Source organism: Cryptotermes secundus, unplaced genomic scaffold (genome assembly GCF_002891405.2).
Source record: "Cryptotermes secundus unplaced genomic scaffold, Csec_1.0 scaffold873, whole genome shotgun sequence".
In the NCBI taxonomy this organism is placed as follows: Eukaryota; Metazoa; Arthropoda; class Insecta; order Blattodea; family Kalotermitidae; genus Cryptotermes; species Cryptotermes secundus.
In genome coordinates, this window is record NW_019739229.1 from 1,709,542 (window position 1) to 1,718,994 (window position 9,453).

Here is a 9,453-nt window from a genome sequence, read left to right on the forward strand (position 1 = left end):
GCGCTTTCGGTTCGGCTATGTACTCAATCCAGTTGTTATTAGCTAGCGAGGTGGCGCCTCTATTGTGAGTCACTGTAATTAGCGATTTGATTTGTTCCCCTTGATTGCCTGGCACACCGCATTTTCCTGCCGTTTCAGTTCTGGCTAATACTGGAAACGAGGTTTAGACTAACCAAAATGAAAGTATTTTGTTGACTAATTGTTACCCGTTGCTTTTATTTAAGGATAGATAGAGTGGGAATGGGCCAATTTAATGACATGCAGGACGCTTTGGAGTGTAAATGCAAAGTAATCATGCCACATAAAAACATTTCCATACCCAAACATCCGATCCCCATTGGAAAACATACAACTGAACCCTCATTCGCAAGAGTAGCTTCCACAATATGCGGTTCTGGTCGAAGATACATAAATATGGCTTTCCTGCATCAAATAGAAACCTCGTCATTCAGCACAAAGTTATTCGCGTTATTTTTATTGCTAGTGGGGTGGGACTAAGTCCCTTGTACTGCGGCCACTTCTGGCCTATTGTACCAGCCCCAGATGGCAGGTGAGGGTGATTGTGGAGCAATTAGTGAAATGAAGATTGGCAGGGGAAACCGAAGTACTTGGAGAAAACCTGCCCCAGAGTCACTTTGTCCACGAACCCGGGCAGCCGCGGTGGGAACTGCTTGAGCTATGGCGCGGCCCTTCGCATTACTTACTTCAGGAACTTTGTTTTAAATTGCCACCTAACTCAAATATCCCTCTTTTAAATTTATTGGAGTTTTCTCCTTCCTCCAATCGAGGTTTGCACTGTTCATGATGATTCTTATCAGACAATGAAAAAACGTGAAGGTGAGAAAACGGAAGAATAAGAAGACGAAGGTTGGGGAGGAGGGGGCAAGTGTGTATGAGAAGTGGTATGCTCTTAAGGCTTAACGAAGGGAGATGTCAAACTCTGGGGCTCTTGAGGCGCCCCGTCGAGCTCTCGCAATCTACGAAATTTGGTAACCAAACACAGTTTCCCAACGTGTGGCAAGTCTCGCTTGGCAACTCCGAAACAGCAGTGGCGACAGGTGTAGTGAACTCTTGCTAACGATTAGAAGTCACCTATTAAGTACTATAGGTGTGGCTATGCTAGAGCCATTTGAGAGACAAATTTCAGGAGGTCCACCGGACAATATGCCCGTGGTCAACTCTATATTATTAGTGAAAGTTTACACACCAACGCCGTTTCTCTTGTTTGTTGGCATCACCGCGTACGTTCTTACCGAACTGCTCCACAGCAACTGCCGTACGTGTCACGTATCCTAACATCTGCTTTATTGTTTTGGTGCGGGCATTACCTAGCAATGGCTGTTTCTCTGCCTCCACAGTTCTTGCTTGAAGGAAATACGCCACATTAGTCCGTTTAACGACGATGTTAGTAACTCAGACTGTACAATTTCGAATGATTGGGTGACAGCAAAGAATGAATTAGAAAGGATGTGGGAAAGAGAGGCCGTTTCTTATTTCTTATTTTCAGAAATTTTCTGAGAACACGAAAGAAATCAGCAGATAACCTGTCAGAACAGGTCGTGCCAGAGAAGATATTTGAGGCAGACACTTCTCCCATATAAGTTAAATTTTTCGTATAGCCAATTAGCCCCAGAGATAGACTGGAGCTGTGACAAAGAGAAATACAGGATGATTCATATAGAACCGGCCCGAAGAAATGAGGTGTAATATAAAATATACCATACAGATATTAAAGTAATTTACACATATCTTATCTTGGATTGTGTGCCGTGATCAGAGCAGGTGTTGAAAGTGTCCGCCGTTTTCACGTAGGCACTAGAAACAATCACTGTCCAACAATGTACTCCATGAATGTCGCCTGCGCACTGCAGACACGTTTCGGGATTGTCCTTGACCTTGCAGCATAAGGGCTGCCACTTGCCGGATCATGCGCACACCATTCGACTCAGCACGACCCACGGATTATTATGTCGTAATTGTGAGCGGTTATATGCATCACCTGAGGAATTATTAGCAAATTCATCGGGCCGGTTCTATACGATTCACCCTGTATATCAACATCCATCGAACTCCCAGTTGTTGTTCATTACTGTAGTGGGTGAAAGCAGTTTTTATGTAGTCATTATGGCAGTTGCGTGCAGTAAATATCACCACAGACTCATGATTACTGGAGCCAGGAAATATTAATTGTAATTGTGAACAAAACTTTTTTCGGAACTAATGACGGGTCATTGTATCGTGGTATTGTGAGGTTTGAGTTCCACTATCACTAGCGTCAATTAATAGAAATGAAATATGCAGAAAGTTGAATTTAGTTCCAGAATGGCCCCAAATGCAATAAATGTAGTCCGGTCGACGATTTAAATTACAAGCTTTGTGTGACTAATTGCATTAATTATACTTTCGCCGAAAACAGATAATTTTAGTGGAATGGGTTTGTTTTTCAAAAATGAGCTGACGTCAAATAAACCAAAATATTATTCTAGATATATGAATAAATTTAGGGTCAATAACAATATTCAGTAATTAGATGAAAGTGCAAATATCCTTCACATGACCGAACATGCCAATATGTCTCAACCGAATATCTAATACTATATATAAGGTTTGCTTTATGCATTGTTACCGTGGCACACAACGGATTTTTGTATAGTGTTAAAGAACTATTTTTTCAATAACAGGCTATGTTTGCGTTACGTACACTTGACTAAAAGCCAAGCATATTCATAAGAAACAGACTCATCTTCTTGTCAGTAAGGATGTTACACGAGGACTATGAGAGCTAGGGTTCAGTCCAAAAAGAAAATAAATCTCTCTGGTTGTGAGTCTCAAGCGCCATGACACCAAGACAAACTGATTGGCGGTAAACGACCAGTCGTAAAGTAACTCTGACTTTGACTTTTAGTCAGTTGAGGGTCAGTTCTGTGAAGCTGAAGAGTCTTCACCGTTAGAAGCGAATGGCTGCTAAAGACACAGAAGTCTGGAAAAGCTTAGCAGTTGTGGTGATTTATGAATTGTGGAGATTAGGTTTTACCAATAGGGGCACTCTGCTATAAGCCGGAAGGTGGCGGGATCGAATCCCGATGAGGTGGATTTTATTCAATTTTCCTAATCCTTCCAGCTGCACAGTGACCCTGGAGTCGACTCAGCCTCTAACTGAAATGAATATCAGGAATCTTCCTGGGAGGTAAAGGACGGCCGGCGCGTAAGGGTGACAGCCTCACCGCCATCTGTGAGCCGATTGTCTAGAAAATGTGGGAGCTTCAACGTATCACAACCCTATGGGCCTCCACGGCCTGNGTTACCAATAGGGGCACTCTGTAGCGTAGTTGGTTGAGGCACTATGCTATAAGCCGGAAGGTGGCGGGATCGAATCCCGATGAGGTGGATTTTATTCAATTTTCCTAATCCTTCCAGCTGCACAGTGACCCTGGAGTCGACTCAGCCTCTAACTGAAATGAATATCAGGAATCTTCCTGGGAGGTAAAGGACGGCCGGCGCGTAAGGGTGACAGCCTCACCGCCATCTGTGAGCCGATTGTCTAGAAAATGTGGGAGCTTCAACGTATCACAACCCTATGGGCCTCCACGGCCTGTTACAGGGACACCTTTACTTTTTTTTTACTTTTAGGAGTTAACAATCCAAACCCCGTCTATATTCATTCATACGCGTGAGCGTTTAAATTTTCAATAAAGTGTGCTGGGTTTTATTTCAAGAATTTTCCTCCAAGAATTAATGCAGATAGACAGAAATAAATNGGTGGATTTTATTCAATTTTCCTAATCCTTCCAGCTGCACAGTGACCCTGGAGTCGACTCAGCCTCTAACTGAAATGAATATCAGGAATCTTCCTGGGAGGTAAAGGACGGCCGGCGCGTAAGGGTGACAGCCTCACCGCCATCTGTGAGCCGATTGTCTAGAAAATGTGGGAGCTTCAACGTATCACAACCCTATGGGCCTCCACGGCCTGTTACAGGGACACCTTTACTTTTTTTTTACTTTTAGGAGTTAACAATCCAAACCCCGTCTATATTCATTCATACACGTGAGCGTTTAAATTTTCAATAAAATGTGCTGGGTTTATTTCAAGAATTTTCCTCCAAGAATTAATGCAGATAGACAGAAATAAATTTTGAAATCCTTGAAAAGAAATAGTGTATAATGTAACCGAAGTTGTAGCAGAAATTCTCCACCATACACCTGCGTAGCGCGACAGATATAGGAATTTCTAGTGGGGGGATCGGTTGAGGAAGTCCCCTTTAAGGGTTTCGATGCTGTGCACACCAAAATCCAGCCAATTCTTGCACCCATTAAAATTATATCATATAACACGTACGTAATGTAAACTGCGCTGTAACTTTAAGAGTCGCTGGCTCTGCTTGACTTCACATCCGAGCAATCTAAGGGATATGGTTACAGGCAGTACTAACGTTGCAAAGGGATTACACAGGCTGACGTTCTGTAATATCTGTAAATGTGTCCCGTGGTTTAATATTCATCTTCTCCTTCTGAAACTTAGCACATAGTTTGTCACTTGACGATCCAATATGCGATCAGGTTTCGAACCACTTCACGCTGCGTGATGAGTTTAGTAATTATGCATTTGTGCTGAACTCCTGGTAAAGCGCGTGACAACATGATGAAAATAACAATACACTTCTTTACTATTAGAATATGGAAACCCATCTCCAGTTCTGTTTAGAGGGAGCGAGCAAGCAGATTAACATATACTTACTTACTTACTTACTTACTCATGGAGCTGAGCCCTTCTTGAGGAGCCGCCAATTCTGAAGCTACTCAAGAATTTCCCAGCATTTTATGGAACCCGAAGGTTCATAATGTGTTCACAAGAGCCCTCCACTGGGCCCTATCCTGAGGCAGTTTTATCCAATCCATACCATCCCATCCTATCTCTCTAAGATCCGTTCTAATATTGTCCACCCACCTACGCCTTGGTCTTCCCTGTGGTCTCTTTCCTTCTGGCTTTCACACCAATATCCTATACGCATTCCTCGTCTCCCCCATTCGTGCTACATGACCTGCCCACCTCATCCTCCTTGACTTGATCATTCTAATTATACTTGGAGAAGAGTACAAGTTATGAAGCTCCTCATTATGCAGTTAGATTATCATACAATTAGGATTAATTAAGCCGAAGATAGCCCTAAAAGGGAGAAAAAGAAGAACAAAACTAATTTGAAAAATAGTAATAAGTCGTGCTGATAAAAATAAACTCAACCGTATATTACTGTAGTAATTTTTTCCTCTGTCAGAAAATGAAATCCAGGGGCTCCTTCATTCAGTTCAAGTCAATCTTGGATATTGTCTTACGTGAGTTGAAAGTCCCCTTGCCCCTAAATCCCATGTGTCTTTTAAAGTCTGTTCTTAACTGCGGGCACAAGTCTTTATTTTTCATATTTCAATGCGGATAATCGGACATCTGAATTAACTGTAACCAGATTAGCGAGGGTTTACTACACTGGATAACCCGCCAAGAATTCGAAGGGAATCTCATCGTTGGTGATAGAAGCTTTCTCTCGCATCCGTTAATAGAGCTATATGTTGTCAAATGATACGTCGAAGCCAAAGTTTAACTCCATCTTCCACGAAGAAGAACATCTAGTCAATCATAGGATGTATCTTTAATACAGTGTGACGTATGGATCCATTACTAGGCAACGGCTCGGTAAACACCTTCCTATGGAGAAAGATTCTGGGTAAAGAGCGCGTGCTACGTAAAGCCTACAAGAATACATAACCAACAATAGAGGACGTCCAATGTTAGGTAACGGACGTATTTTCTATGTGTCCGCTTCGAGACTGTGTAAGTAGTACAGAAAAGAATCAAATTAGAAACAGAATTGAGCGAGTATAATTTATTGACTCTTCACTTTTGGACTTTTATTAACGTGGTAAACCCGTGTGAATTTCCACCCGATGAGAAAATCAATCCTAATAGTCGATACTCGAATCGCTATTTAGAAAACTATTTGTCCCCACATAGAAAATTATAGCGTTCCGCCACTTTAGCTTGCTCTGTTCCATCGAAATAATCATTAAGTCTCGTGTAATGGCCGCGCCATAGCTCAAGCGGTTAATCGCTGGCTTCCCACCGCAGCGGCCCGGGTTCCATCCCAGGTCTGGTCAAGTGGGATTTGTGGTGGACACATTGTCGCTGGGGCAGGTTTTCTTCGAGTACTTCGGTTTCCCTTGCCATTCTTCACTCCACCAATTGCTCCACAATCACCCTCACCTATCATCTGGGGCTGGTACAATAGGCCAGAAGTGGTCACAGTATAAGGGACTTAGTCCCACCCCACTAGCAATAAAAGGAAAAAAAAAGTCTCGTGTGTAGGCACACGCATCTGAAAGAGTGATGCTCAGATGACCTGACTGTATTCTGATTGCTTTATTATTGTATCTTCTGTCTGCCTTGCCGCCTTCTTCTGTCCCGGATTATTGAATTAAGTTCCAGATTGGGATAAGCTTTCTGTCTTGCCAGTGACGTCCATCCCTTCTTCCATAGAAGGAGAATAGTAGGCAGTGGGTGGTGAAGGAGGACAAGAGAAAGCAAACACAAGATAATCTTAAGGGAAGACGGATAAGATGCAGAAGATGGGGAAGGAGAAGAGGAACAACGAAAGATATTCAGTAAAGATACAAATATTGTTTATTGAAAAGAACGAAAATAAGATAATAAACGTAATCTCGAATTTTGTATTGCTCAATGAACAAGATAACAAACGCTCTCCTGATGCATTTATTGTTCAGATATTTATTGCTGAACAAAAACTGATTTCTTCCTGATGACCTGGATCTGAAATTTGTATGGATCGTACGAGGATATTTTGAATTCTGTCCCGAAAATTATGAGCTTTGCTGTTGCAGAACAATAATACTTATATATATGTGGTTCTATTCCTAGACTGCCTGAATCAAATCTACGACCCAGTAATAAACTTAAACTGTACGATGAATCACACATGTTGGCACCTTAACGAAGATGTAATGTTCTGTTTCTTCTCGAAGACCTTGTTCCTCATTCTTACTCACCTCCAGATTAGGGATACACCTGCATGGAAGGAAGGGATGTAAAATGAAATGTAGGCTGCTGCGTCATAGTGCTTATGGAACAAGAAATGGGGATTATAATATGTTTCGACCCTATATTCTCCTTTTTTATAAAGTAATGGATTACACTGGGCCGCGCCATAGCTCAAGTGGTTAGTCGCTGGCTTCCCACCGCGACGTCCCGGGTTTGATCCCGGGTCTGGTCATGTGGGGTTTGTGGTGGACAAAGTGGCGCTGGGGTAGGTTTTCTCCGAGTACTTCAGTTTCCCCTGCCAATCTTCATTCCACCAACTGCTACACAATCACCCTCACCTATCATCTGGGGCTGGTACAATAGGCCAGAAGTGGCCGCAGTACAAGGGACTTAGTCCCACCCCACTAGCAATAACAAAACGGATCACGCAGTGTGTCGTGTTTCCTGTATGTCACCGTAATCTTTCAGACAATTTGACATGTTTTAATAAAAAGTTGTTTAAAATTTATTCCACTTGAGGTCATCTAAGCATTGAATTTTTAATTTCATATCATCAATCATCTAGATGACCGCCTTATGAGACACTAAGATTCCAGGGATCCTAGAACTAATTAATGAAGGTCCTAAATGCGAAAGAATTCTAATAACGTAGCCACTTCACAGAATAAAATAAAACATGGATGGTGTTAAACTGATGGTGAGAATTAACGAACCATTGAGTTTAAGCGCGATATAGGCCTGTATTGTATGAAGCTGGGCCATAAACACAGCAGGAAATGTTTTATAATATATCTTAAACTTTTATATCTGTGGTATTATATTGGATGTTAGGTATTTCATTAAATTGAGTTATGGATACATAGCATGCAATTTCAGCATAGTAATTTATTTATTATTCTGTATTAAAGTAACAATTTTGTGGGATAATCTGTAAACAAATCATAGAAACAAGTTCATTATACGCTTCATCTCCTCTTGCATCATTCAGTCGAAATCTGGATTGTCTGTTGCTGTCTTCTGGAATATGCTCAAGGATGAAAGAGTCAGGATTCCCGGCAGTGCTGGAACCAGTCTACCGGCCTGTGGGCTGCCACTTCCGAGGATACTGCATTCTTCCTTGGAACAAAGAATATCTAAATGCTCAAATTTTGTAGCCAAATTTGTGGAAATGGATCCCTGAAGTACTTAACTAATAACTTGTAATAATTGTAATAATTCGGTCTGTCTAAATGTTAAGTAAACTTGGTATCAACCCTAATTTACGGGAATGGCTTTCTGAATCGCCTTTCTGAGCATAGATAAAGGCATTTCCCTACACCGGTTGGTATTTGAGTCAAGAAAATTCTTGGAAATTGTTACTGCGGGAAGTAACTTGAAATTGTGAGCTAGTTAATAAACACACAATATTTTAATTACGTAGTCAAGTTAGTAGCGTAATGAGCGGCTCGGGAATTTTAACCAAAATTCTACGTTCATTACAAAACACAACGTAATTAAAACACTGGTTCATACTTTGTGCAAAATATTAATTAACTTTTTAAACCTCTGATAGAAGAGCCAGTGTTTCCATAGGCCTTTCCGTGGTATATCTCGAGCATTAGACTCGAACTGGGTACTTCTCAAATACAAACCAGAACCTTTCATCCTTTGGGCCATATATCTCGGTTTGATAATGATAATGGTGTTAAAAAATTAAGTACATTTAAAATTAATATTACATCACTTTTTATGAAAGACTTGAACTATATTCCAAAGGGTTCTGACGATGGTGGATGACACATAGAATTACTGGGTTTTTGGACTTTTTCAATTGTCCGGAATTCTAGGCAATAGAGGACACTCTAGGTAATAGAGTGATTGAGGTTAGCTCTTTCTAAGGGACGCAACTGAGTAGGTGTCTACCTTTCTCACCTGAAGACGGAAACAGATCCAGTTTCCGAAACGTCCTTTCCTCTATTACCTAAATCCCGGACGATGGAAAAAAGCCCAAAATCCCAGTAATTCTGTGACTTGAACTATGTTTCTTTTTTCGAAGAAAACAGAATGGTCCTAGTAAGTAAAACTTTCTCTTCGTGGTAACTAAGGGAGACTTCTACAGGCTTGTAGTTATTTATTACAGCAGTTGTATTTACATTGCGCAAATCGGTTTCTAAAGCGTAGGCCTGTAGGCCTGTATATTTCCAATAAACCCGCCCAGGGAGCTGCAGATACAGGAAACTCGCAATAGCTTTTTTAAAACTTTGCTTTGAGTGTGGCTTCGTGCTGTACATGTACATTAAGGCGAGGTTCTCTCTGTTTTGCATGCATCACCGCAGTACAGTGCCATGCGCCTGAAATCTGTCCCCTTCATCCTTCTGCATACCTCGTTCGCCTTAATGTTAATATGTTACAGATAATTGTATTATTCC

General features: G+C 41.4%; 1 long non-coding RNA gene across 2 annotated transcripts in view; it reads left to right on the plus strand.

Annotated features, from left to right (window-relative positions):
- Window positions 1–9,453, plus strand: part of LOC117282901 — a 442,344-nt gene that overhangs the window by 261,829 nt on the left and 171,062 nt on the right. The window lies entirely within an intron of this gene.